The following is a 12742-nucleotide window of genomic DNA, read 5'->3' as shown; positions in this document are numbered from 1 at the left end:
GCTGACACCACAATAGGAGAATTACAATGCAGACCTCTAGAGTTCTGGGGAGTTATTCACTAGTCAAAAACAGCTTATTGCATGCTACAGGACCCTGGTAGAAACAGAACACCTAACCAAGGGACATCAGGGGACCAGAGCCACCCATGATGAGCTGAGTCCTGACAGATCCTGCATCTTCCCATGAATATCCTCCAGACTGAGCTGTCCAGGTTTCTGCTCATTACATGTCCTGGGTCTCTCTTGATGCCCCTTATGTGTCTATCAAGTTCCCTCCCACTTAACATGTCACTCGGCCAAGGATGCACTCTTCCAGCTCTAGGTGGCCAGAGACCAGGGTAACAGGACAATTCCCCCCACCCAACTACATTTCATGATTCAGATGACAGACTTAATGGCTATAGAATTTTCCTAAAGTGTGGTTCATGGACCACTGGGGGGTCCCTAAAGGTATACAAGTGGTCCATAGGAAACCTCTAAGGAAAAAAAGGATGGAATTGCTCTACTCATAAATCTGAAATGTAAAATTGATTAATTGATTAAGATTCTTGCAACAATCCCACCTTGTACATTTATTTATTTATCTACCTATCTGTTTATTTCAGAGACAAGTTCTCACTCTGTCACTCAGGCTGGAGTGCAGTGGTGTGATCATAGCTCACTGCAGTCTTGAACTGGGCTCAAATTACCCTCCTGCCTCAACCTCCTGAGTAGCTGGGACTACAGGCGCATGCCCCCACGTACAGCTAATCCTTAAATTTTTTTTAGAGATGAGCTTTCACATTGTTGCCCAGGCTTGTCTTGAACTCTCGGGCTCAAGTAATCCTCCTGCCTCAGCTTCCCAAAGCACTGAGATTCCAGGCATAAGCCACTGCACCCAGCCCCATTTTGTTCTTAACAACTGTCACATTCTCCAACATTGTGCATCCTCTAATTTGAATTTGGCTGATCTAGCTTGGGCAGATCATCTCCAGAGACATATTTTCATGTCACTTATGGGTTTTTGGTTATTATTTTTGTGATGTGTAATATCCTAAACCCAAATAATAAGCCAGTGATTCAAAAGTGGTTAATTAAAGCCTAAGAAGAGTAAGAAAAATAGTAACCCAAATACTACAACTGAGAATATTGTTATAAAAGTAAATACATAGTGTCCAAGCATATGTCTGGGCTAAAAAAAAAAAGGAAGAAAGAAGAAAAGTAAATAACATAGTGAACAAGCATCTAGTTCAAAAATATGTAAATCTCTAAGAACTGGGACACGTCTGACAATTTCACACAAGTAGTTGAAAAAGTGTAAATAGTGAGTATGATGTTGAAGATCTGAAACTAAACTTTACTGGTGGTGATCTATTCCATTTTAATCCCCAGTGAGTTGTGTGTTATGAAACTTTGTCAAATAGTGGCATAAAGCCATCAAGATTTTCACATCATTTTCAAACACAGCACAGTGACCTTTCTGGTAAACCATCAGAGCCTTTTCTTTTTTTTCCAGAACAAGAGCAAAATAAGCTTTCCAGGACAAAATTAATGGATTTTCCCCCAGTAAAGGCAGGAAGAAAAACAAAATGACAGAGGCAGCATTTAAAAGTGCACTCCTCTTAGTAAAACACAGCTACAAAGTAACACTATCTGAGAAGATTGTAACACAGCCATTTATTAATGATACACATTTCTCTCACAGAGAATGAAAAACCAACTTGTGGCAAATTTCCTTTATCAAATGGCAGTGTTGGATATCACATAGTGTCAATTGCAAATATTATGAGAAAATAGTTTGATTTTAATAAATCCAGCTATCTTACACTCCTCATTTAAAAATGTAGATTTTTGCCCAGTGATTGTGTAATACCAAAATTTTAAAAAAGATAATGACATTTTATTCCTCTAAGGTGAGGTTTGAACTGTCAGTTATTACATATATTGTCATCTGAGCAAGCTGTTTAAGATCTTAGAACTGATCTTCAGTGGCCTAGTCAATGACTTAAGGAAATGGTTTCATTTCATCTTTTTCAAACATTCTTGTGGCCCCATGTGAAGCTGGCTAAAAATCAATGATGTGCTGCTGGGTCTGGTGACTCATGCCTGAAATTCCAGCATTTGGGAGGCCAAAGCGGGTAAATTGTTTGAGTCCAGGAGTTCAAGACCGGTCAGGGCAACATGGCAAAACCTTGTCTCACAAAAAGTACAAACAAAATTATCCAGACATGGTGGTGCATGCCTGTGGTTCCAGCTACTGGGGTGGGGTGGTGGGGAGCTGAGGTGGGAGGATCACTTGAGCCTGGGAGGCAGAGGCTGCAGTGAGCTGAGATCATGCCACTGCTCTCCAGCCTGGGCAACAGAGTGAGACTCTTTCTCAAAAAAAACAAAACAAAACCAAAAAACCCCCCATTTCTCCACTCAAGGCCACTTCTGAGATCCTGAGTGACTTGCTCAAATGGCAATATATTCAATATCTGTATTGTCCAGACATCACCAATTACAATGTTTACTGTTGAGGAGCAAGTTAGCAGAATTTCTTAAAACCAAACAGCAGTATGACTGCTCCATTTTGATTTTGATTCTTTTTCAGCACTTGGTGATTTTGTTTCTGAGCAGGAGAAAGGAATCGGTGACATATTATTAAGACTATTTAAAAACCACATCCAAACATTACATCAGAACTTAAAGAATTCTTTCCGGAGTCAAATTCAACCAAAGAAAGGATTATGGCTCTGCTTGCTCCCCCCACCGCCGCCCCCCTCTCCCTCGGTGAAATACTTAGTCTTCTGGCTTTTGGAAGCTTTGTACCTGTTGACCTAATGTCCGAGAGAGGGGAGAGCAGTCTTCAGGAAGAAAGAGGTCTGTGATTTCTGAATTCTTGTTTGGTCTGAATCCAGAACCATCTGTCAGAGCCACCAAACATTTGCTGCCGTTTCTAATGACCTATAATTGTGGTTTAGGATTTTTCTAATTTGGTACGAATAAGGAATAAGAAAAGAAACTGACAGGATATGAAAACTCCTTATGGCTCCTACTGTCACACAGGGTGCAGACGTACTGGCGGAAATTTTCAGAAGGTATCATCACCCTCCCTGATAATGTAACAATTATCCTTCATGTTACTTTTACACAGTTGCATTTCAAAAATGATTTTAGAAATACACTGTTGTTTTAAAACTTGTTTAAAGTGGGTGGTTGTTGTGTGAGCTCAATGCCCAGTAAGGCTGCTGATGTTGAGTGTGAGAACACTCCCGTTGCTGCCGAGGCTGCATTCCATGGCAGATAAAGAAATCCCACAGGGAATCCAGGGAGGCCCCTAGGATCCTGTGAGCCCTGCTTGTCCAGCGCAGCCCTGCTGTGTTAGCTGAGCTGACCCTTGTCACAGCCTTCTGGTGGGTCACTAGCTCTTGCTCACACAAAAGCAATGCTCTGCTCCATGTCCAACAGCTCTGTCCCAGCTGTTCTGCTCAAAGTCCAGTGAGGAAAATGCTAGCATCCCCATTTTATAGATGAGAACCCAGAAGCTCAGAGAGCTTCTCCCCAAAGCCACCCAGCTTGGAGGGGGGAGGCTAGGAGAGGACCCAGAAACTTTTTATGCTCCTTGCCCCAAATACTCTTTCCCCCAGACTTAGATGTCTGCAAAACGACCTAAAGAACAGTGTCCAGAATGCTCCAGTTTACTTAGGACTTAGGTCCAGACGCCTGCTTACGTTGTCTCAATCTTTCCAACAATCTTCACAATGAGATACATGGGTCATTAGCTCTGCTTTACAGATGAGGAACCGAGGTTCAGAGAGGTTAAGTCACTTGCCCTTGGTCGCATTGCAAATGAGTGGCGACTTCTGCTTCAAACTGAGGTCTGGCAGCCAAGTGTGGGCTTTTAACTCCCCGCTGCAAAATGGCCATCAAATGGGGTTCTCCCTGTAATATCTCTCCACCTGTGGATTCTCCCCGAGCACCGTCTCCTTCTTCCTGCCTCGCAGCCTCTGCCAATTCCTGCCACAGCCTCCCAGCTCCTCTCCCTTCCCCTTCCTCCTAGGGCCCAAATCTTTCTCCAAAAGGTAGCAGCCAGAGTGGTCTTGCCACCAGGTGCCTCATCCTTCCTCCCCGCTCTGCCTCCTGCGCCGTGGTCCCCTCCCACTGGGGAGGACCCGAGCTCCCCAGTCACCCCCAGGCCCTGCCGCTCAGGACCAGCTAACTTGCGGGCCCGGCATCGCGGCTGATGCTGTCATTGCCTTCCAGCCTTCCAGCCATCTCCGTCCGCCAGCGCTCGCCTCCTGAGCCCCGAGGCCCCGGGCATCCTGCCCTGGGCAGACCCTGCCCTGCTCTGCTTGGAACAGGCCCCCTCCACCTACCATCCCACCCCCCGCTCTCCCCTAGGCGTTTCTGGCTACACTTCTCTTCAAAAACTCCCTTGGGTCCCTGGTCGCCCCGCTGCGGGGTCTCTCCCAGCGCCCTGCTCTGCCTGGCTGCCCACTCCCATCCCACCCTCCTGAGGATCCTCTCTGGGAGGACTGGGGTACAACTGTCAGGTTCATCCCAGCTCCTAGCACAGTGCCTGGTGCACAGAAGGAGCAGTGCAGTCGCGCTATGAGAGCTTGGCCTGCGGGCTCAGACTTCCAGTTCAAATCCCAGCCGCTCCTTTTCCCAGCGGTGTGACTGTGGACAAGTTACTTCCCTTTTCCGCGCCTTTTCATTTAGAGATGAGTTTCTTCATCTCTAAAATGGGGATCATAGATCTCGTTCATAAGGTTGTGAGAACCTAAAGTAGGTAGAACAGTGCCTGGTGGAAGTAAGCATGTAGCATGTATTAGATCAATTATCATTCCTCAAGTAAAGTTGTTAGTTTACTTTCCTTTTCAGCCCACTTCCCTCTGCTGAGGGCCTCATGTGCCTCTGAAAGTCTGGCTCCACCCCTCCCCGCTCACTCAAGGGAGGTTTTAAAACCCAAGGGGTGGATTCTGTCTTCCACCACATCCCTCATACCAGAGAAGCTGTGCCATCTCCTAGCTCTAGCTCAGAAATTCTAAAACTCAGAGAGTTCTGGAAAGAGCTGTGGACTTGGAGAGAAAAGCCCTATCTCCTTGTCCTGGCTCTGCCCGCCAAATAGCTGTGTGACTTTGGACAGGTTGCTTTACGTCTCTGAGCCTTACTTTTTACTCTTGTGACATGGGAATAATCCCAGCCTCACCTCCCCGATAGGGTTGTCCCAATGCTCGATTGCATAATCTGGAGACAGGGTATTTTGTCAACCAAGGCAGGGTGAAGAAATGCAGGGCCTAGTAACCACAGGGTTGGAAGGGAAGACCAGGGCCAGGCCTGCAGGCGTCTCTGGTCAGGGATCTGCCAAGGGTGTGGCCACTGGGCTCCGGGCTGGGTAGCAAACTGTTATGAGGTGGCGCCGATTGGGAATAAGCCTGGGCCCAAGCTTTGTTCAAATTCACTCAAAGACTTCTGCTTGGTCACTGTCTCCCTGCCACCTGCTCTCGCCACTTCTTCAAAAGCACCTTCCAGTGCTTCTCAGGTCCACAGAACGCCCACTGGATCCTGATGCCCAGAGGCCCTGCCAAGTCTGACTGTCAGCCGCAGCTCTCCCCACTCCTTTCCCACTCTCAACTCCAGCCCAGCTGAATTAGGAATTTCCTAATATTAGTCATGATTTTTTCAGTTGCAAGTGCCAACAGCCTAACTCAAAGTGGCTTAAACAGAAAATTAAAGATATTTGGCTTATTTAACCAAAAAAAGTAGGTACAGTTGGATCTATCGGCTAAAATAAGATCAAGAAGACTCAGTTTCTCTACCTCTTCTTTTGCTTTTCTCTGAAATAGCTTTTTTTCTTGGACAGCTTGGCTCTGTGTGGTGGTCTCACGCAGCTGCCTCAGACTTATTTTCTAAAAGCTAAGCAACCCCAGAAGAAAAACAGAAACTCTTTCACAATAGTTTCAAGAGGGAAAAAGAAATCCCAAGATTTGCCAGGCATGATGGCTCACGCCTGTAATCCCAGCACTTTGGGAGGCTAAGGTGGGCAGATCACCTTACGTCAGGAGTTCAAAATCAGCCTGGCCAACATGGCGAAACGCTGTTTCTACTAAATATACAAAAATTAGCTGGGGGTGGTGGCAGGTGCCTGTAATCCCAGCTACTCGGGAGGCTAAGGCAGGAGAATTGCTTGAACCCAGGACATGGATGTTGCAGTGAGCCAAGACTGTGCCACTGCATTCCAGCCTGGATGACAGAGAGTCTGTCAAAAAAAAAAAAAATCCCAAGATTTGCCTGTATTGGATGGACTTAAGTCATGTGCCCGTCTCTAAACCAGTGACCATGGCTGGCAGATGAAATATGCTGGTTGACTTGGGCATGTGCCTACACCAGCAAGGCATTGACCAAGAGTGGGGGAAGGGCAGTTCCCCAAAATAAAATCTGGATGCTGTTTCTGGAAGAAAGAGAAACAAATGCTAAGGCAGGTAGAAACACTCAATGTCCAAAACATTCCCCCTTGGCTGCTAGCATATATACACACATGTACTTTTCCCATACACATAATTTTTATAAGCTTTTTGTTACCGTTTTTTTCTTTTTATTTGGAAATAATTTCAACTTTATAGAAAGGTTCCAAGAATAGTGCAAAGCAGTTTTGTTTCCTGAAGCATTTGATGGTAAATTGCCAACACGATATTCCATCACCCATGAATACTCTTATGTGTAACTCCTACAATAATGTTCTCCTAAACAACCACAATGCAACCATAAAAATATAAACACTTTACTACAATTTATTTATGTTGTGCCATTTGTCCCAAATATCCTTTGTCACAAAAAGACCCAATCCAGCATCATACAGTGCATTTATCTTCAGTCTTTCCTTGCTCTTCATGACCTTGTATATTTTGAGGATCACAGGTCATGATTTTGTAGAGTCTCTTGGTTTGGGTTTGTCCAATGTTTCCTAATGATTAGATTCAAGTTATGAACTTGGGGTAGGAATATCACAGAAGTGATGCCATGTTCTTCTCACTGCATCTTATCGGGTGGTGCATGATTTCAATTTGCCCCATTACTGATGATGTTAACTTCGATCGCTTGATTAAGGTGGCATCTACAAGGTCTATCCACTGTAAAGTTACTCCTTTTCCCATTGTTTTCTGTGGGGAGGATCTCAAACTATATCAAGTCCCATTCCTTATCCAACCTGTACCCATTAGTTTAATTTATTTTTTTTTTTTTAAGACAGAGTCTCACTCTGTTACCCAGGCTGAAGTGCAGTGGCATGATCTTGGCTCACTACAATCTCCACCTCCCAGGTTCAAGTGATTCTCCTGCCTCAGCCTCCCAAGTAAAGTAGCTGAGATTACAGGCACATGCCACCACGCCCAGCTAATTTTTGTATTTTTAGTAGAGATGAGGTTTCACCATGTTGGCCAGGCTGGTCTCAAACTACTGACTTCAAGTGATCGCCCACCTTGGCCTCCCAAAGTGCTGGGATTACAGGCATGAGCCACCACACCCAGCCTGCACCCATTAATCTTAGAATCCCTTGAGGGCTCTTGCCTGAAATATTTTTTTAAATTATATTTGTTGCTGTCTTAGTTTGAACTGCTACAACAAAGTACCATAGACTGGGTGGGCTTATAAATAATAGACATTTACTTCTCATGGTTCTGGAGGTCATGGCACCAGCACAGTCAGGTTCTGGTGAAGACCTTTTTCCAGGTTGCAGATGGCTAACTTCTTGTTGCATCTTCACATAGCAGAAAGAGAGCTTGAGAGCTTGAGAGCTATCTGGGGTCTCTTTCATAAGGTAGTAATCCCATTAATGAGAGCTCCACCCTCATGACCTAATGTATTAGTCCATTCTCTCACTGTTAATAAAGACATATGCAAGACGGTAATTTATAAAGAAGACTGGGTAATTTATAAAGAAGAGTTTTAATGGACTCACAGTTTCACATGGCTGGGGAGGCCTCACAATCACAGTGGAAGGCGAAGGAGGTGCAAGGCACATCTTACATGGCAGCAGGCAAGACAGCATATGCAGGGGAACTTTACCTTTATAAAACCGTCAGATATCATGAGATTTGTTCACTATCATGAGAACAGCATGGAGAAAAACCTGCCCCCATGATTCAGTTACTCCCTACCGGCTCCCTCCCACAACATGTGGGGATTATGGGAACTATACTTCAAGATGAGATTTGGGTGGGGATACAGCCAAACCATATCATTCTGCCCCTGCCCCCTCCCAAATATCATGTCCTCACATTTCAAAACACAATCATGCCTTTCCAACAGTCCCCTAAAGTCTTAACTCATTTCAGCATTAACCCAAAAGTCCAAGTCCAAAGTTTCATCTGAGACAAGGCAAGTCCCTTCCACCTATGAGCCTGTAAAATCAAAAGCAAGTTAGTTGCTTCCTAGATAAAATGGAGATACAGGCATTGGGTAAATATACCCATTCCAAATGGTAGAAATTGGCCAAAACAAAGGGGATAAAGGCCCCATCCAAGTCTGAAATATAATAGGGCAATCATTAAATCTTAAAGTTACAAAATTATCTCCTCTGACTCCATGTCTCACATCCAGCGTGTGCTGATGCAAGGGGTGGGCTCCCATGGCCTTGGGCCACTCCACCCCTGTAGCTTTGCAGGGTACAGCTCCCCTCCCAGCTGCTTTCAAGGGCTGGCATTGAGTGCCTGCAGCTTTTCCAGGTGCACGGCACAAGCTGTCAGTGGATCTACCATGCTGGGGTCTGGAGGTTGGTGGCCCTCTTCTCACAGCTCCACTAGGCAGTGTCCCAGTGGTGACTCTGGGTGTGGTCTCCAACCCCACATTTTCCTTCTGCACTGCCCTAGCACAGGTTCTCCATGAGGGCTTTGCCCCTGCAGCAAACTTTTGCCTGGACATCCAGGCATTTCTATACATCCTCTGAAATCTAGGCAGAGGTTCCAAAACATCAATTCTCGACTTCTGTGCACCTGCAGGCACAACACCATGTGGAAGCTGCCAAAGCTTGGGGCTTGCACCCTCTGAAGCCACAGCCTGAGCTATACCTTGGCCCCTTTTAGGCACAGCTGGAGCAGCTGAGACACAGGGCACCAAGTCCCTAGGCTGCACACAGCAGGACATCCTGGGCCCAACAAAATCATTTTTTCCTCCTCAGCCTTCAGGCCTGTGATGGGAGGGTTCTGCCACAAAAGTCTCTGACATGCCCTGGGAACATTTTCCCCATTGTCTTGATGATTAACATTCAGCTCCTTCTTACTTATGCAAATTTCTGCAGCAGGCTTGAATTTCCCCCAGAAAATGGGTTTTTATTTTCCAGTGGTTCGTCAGGCTGCAAACTTTCCAAACTTGTAAGCTCTGCTTCCTCGTCAATGGTTTGCCATTTAGTAATTTCTTCCACCAGATTCCCTAAATCATCTCTCTCAAGTTCAAAGTTCCACAGATCTCTAGGGTAGGGGCAAAATGCTGCCAGTCTCTTTGCTAAAACATAACAAGAATTGGCCAGGTGTGGTGGCTCATGCCTGTAATCCCAGCACTTTGGGAGGCCAAGGCAGGCAGATTACAAGGTCAGGAGATTGAGACCATCCTGGCTAACATGGTGAAACCCCGTCTCTACTAAAAATACAAAAAAATTAGCCAGGCGTTGTGGCGGGCGCCTGTAGTCCCAGCTACTTGGGAGGCTGAGGCAGGAGAATGGCATGAACCCAGGAGGCAGAGCTTGCAGTGAGCCGAGATCATGCCACTGCACTCCAGCCTGGGCGACAGACAGAACGAAACTTCATTTCAAAAAAAAAAAAAACACATAACAAGAGTCACCTTTGCTCTGGTTCCCAACAAGTTTCTTATCTCCATCTGAGACCACCTCAGCCTGGACTTTATTGTCCATATCACTATCAGCATTTTGGTCAAAGCTATTTCACAATTCCCTAGTGCTGCCCACCAAGAAGGCTTCAAAGTAGTGACATTCCAATGACAATGAGCACCTAACACCTACGTTTTGGTTTCTAGGTATCATTTTCCACTGAAAGGAACCAGAACTCTTTGGAGAAACGGTTGGTTTCAAGGATGGGGCAGGGAATGTACAAAATGATATCTTATATATTGCCTCGGACATCTTGTGACAGAAAGTAAGGAACTGCTCAGAGAATGATGGTGACTATTTAAGTCATCTTGAGCTGCCATAATAAAACACCACAGATGGGAGGCTAACATAACAGTCATTTATTTTCTCACAGTTCTGGAGGCTAGAAGTCCAAGGTCAAGGCATTGAGGGGGTTGGGTTCTCTGAGGCCTCTCTCCTTGGCTTGCAGATGGTGGCATTCTTACTGTGTCTGCACATGGCCTGTCTCTGTGCTTACATCCTCCTGGTGTTTATTTCCCTTCTTATAAGGACACTAGTCCTATTGGATTGAGGTCAAACACTTATGGCCTCTTTTAACCTTAATTACCTCTTTAAAGGCTATATCTCCAAATATAGTCATATTGGCAATTAATCCTTCAACGTAAGAATGCTAGGGGGAGGACATAATTCACTACACAGCAGGGATGAATCAAAAAGACACAGAAGCCAGCTTGAAGAGTTCTCACTGGCTGCATCTGAACAACTTGAGCATTAAAATAATAACCTTAATACTGACAGAAAGAAAAAGAGAAAGAAAGAAACGAAAGAAAGGACGGAGAAGAAAAGGAAAGAAAGAAAAAGAAAGGAAGGAAGGAAAGAGAAAGCTTTTTCAGTAAGTAGAATAACAGGAGGAATGATGGAATTAGATAATTATCATTTGGGACCAGGCGCAGTGGCTCATGCCTGTAATCCCAGCACTTTGGGAGGCTGAGGTGGGTGTATCACCTGAGGTCAAAAGCTACCAGCCTGGCCAACATGGTGAAAACCCATATCTACTAAAAACACAAAAATTGGCCAGGCGTGGTGGTGGGCACCTGTAGTCTCAGCTACTTGGGAGGCTGAAGCAGGAGAATCGCTTGAACCTGGGAGGCAGAGGTTGCAGTGAGCCACAGTTGTACCATTGCACTCCAGCCTGGGCAACAGAGTTAGATTCCATCAAAAAAAAAAAAAAAAGATAATAATCATTTGGCATCTGTCATGGACTGAATATTAGTGGCCCCCTAATATCCATCTGTTGAAATACCAACTCCCAAAGTGATAGTATTAGGAGGTGGGGTATTTAGGAGGTTATTAGGTGATATGGTTTGGCTGTGTCCCCACCCAAATCTCATCTTGAATTGTAGTTCCCATAATCCCCACATGTCATGGAAGGGACCCAGTGGGAGGTAATTGAATCTTGGGGCAGGTTTTTCCTGTGCTGTTCTTCTGATAATGAATAAATCTCACAAGATCTGATGGTTTTATAAAGGGCAGTTCCCCTGCATACACCCTCTTGCCTGCCACCATGTTAGATGTGCCTTCGTTCCTCCTTCTTCTTCCACCATGATTATGATGCCTCCCCAGCCATGTGGACTCTTGGACTTACACCAGTGGTTGGCAGGGACTCTTATGCCTTCAGCCACAGACTGAAGGCTGCATCGTCAGCTTCTCTACTTTTGAGATTTTGGGACTTGGTCTGGCTTCCTTGCACCTCAGCTTGCAGACAACCTATTGTGGGATTCACTTTATGACCGTGTGAGTCAATTTGCCTTAATAAAGTCCCTTTCATATACACATCTATCCTATTAGTCCTGTCCCTCTAGAGAACCCTGACTAATACAGGAATACACAATCCTACACATATTCACAGCTACATTTCTTTATTTACCTGTATATATTGAAAACTATGGATTCCTACAGATGCCTCCAATTCCAGTCCAACACCACAGGGTTCATTCTAGTTTTCTCCCTTTCCCTATTTGTAACGTCCTTCTCCAACAATGAGAAACCCGGCTTCTATTATCCTTAATATATACGCTTATTTGATAAATCCCTCTCTTTGTAACCACTCTTTACCACTCTCCATCTCTGCTGCCACTTCCTTTTCAGGTGGATGCCCTCCTTACTCTTCTTAGGCTCTGGTACCCTCAATGTGCCCACCCAACCCCTGCATGTAGAATCCTTTTTTTTTTTTTATGAGACTGAGTCTCACTCTGTCACCCAGGCTGGAGTGCAATAGCGTGATTTCGGCTCACTGCAACCTCTGCCTCCCAGGTTCAAGTGATTCTTGTGCCTCAGCCTCCTGAGTAGCTGGGATTACAGACGCGTGCCACCACGCCCAGCTAATTTTTGTATTTTTGGTAGAGACAAGGTTTTGCCACAATAGCCAGGCTGGTTTTGAACTCCTGGCCTCAAGAGATTCACCTGCCTTGGCCACCCACAGTGCTGGGATTGCTGGCGTGAGCCACTGTGCCCGGCCTAGAATCCTTCTTACCTCTACTTTGGTTCTGATTTCCCATGCCAGGCCATCCCCATGTAGGGATGCTCTCCTCAACTACTAGGGTCCGATAAACTGTGTGGGACCATTCCAACGCATGGATGCCCTCACCCCAGTCAAGCTGACTGATCATACCAGCTATCCCCTGCCCCTCCCTCATTGCCCTACTCTGGCTCTGATATCTTGTTCTGGGACACTGTGGCTCCCACTCATCACCATGGGTGCCAGCCTCGCTCTGGCCTACCTGATGACTTCAGGGCTGAATTGTTCCAGTAAGGAAAATCGGAAAGAGTATGCAAAGGAAGGAAAGGGAAGGGAAGGAAAGAGGGAAGGGGAAAAAGAGGGGAAGAACAATTTTTTACATGGATATATATTATACTTAC

The 12742-nt window shown here is 45.6% G+C and overlaps 1 long non-coding RNA gene across 1 annotated transcript in view; it reads left to right on the top strand.

Moving 5' to 3' along the window:
* LOC134760569 (uncharacterized) overlaps positions 1 to 12742 on the top strand; it is a 39663-nt gene continuing 26921 nt past the window's right edge. The window contains exon 1 of the long non-coding RNA XR_010138302.1: positions 1 to 212. This is a non-coding gene — a long non-coding RNA (uncharacterized LOC134760569). The remainder of the gene's footprint in view (positions 213 to 12742) is intronic.

Source organism: Pongo abelii, chromosome 19, assembly GCF_028885655.2.
Source record: "Pongo abelii isolate AG06213 chromosome 19, NHGRI_mPonAbe1-v2.0_pri, whole genome shotgun sequence".
NCBI lineage: Eukaryota > Metazoa > Chordata > Mammalia > Primates > Hominidae > Pongo > Pongo abelii.
Note: the sequence above shows the minus strand (reverse complement) of the source record. Positions and strands in the feature narration are given on the sequence as shown.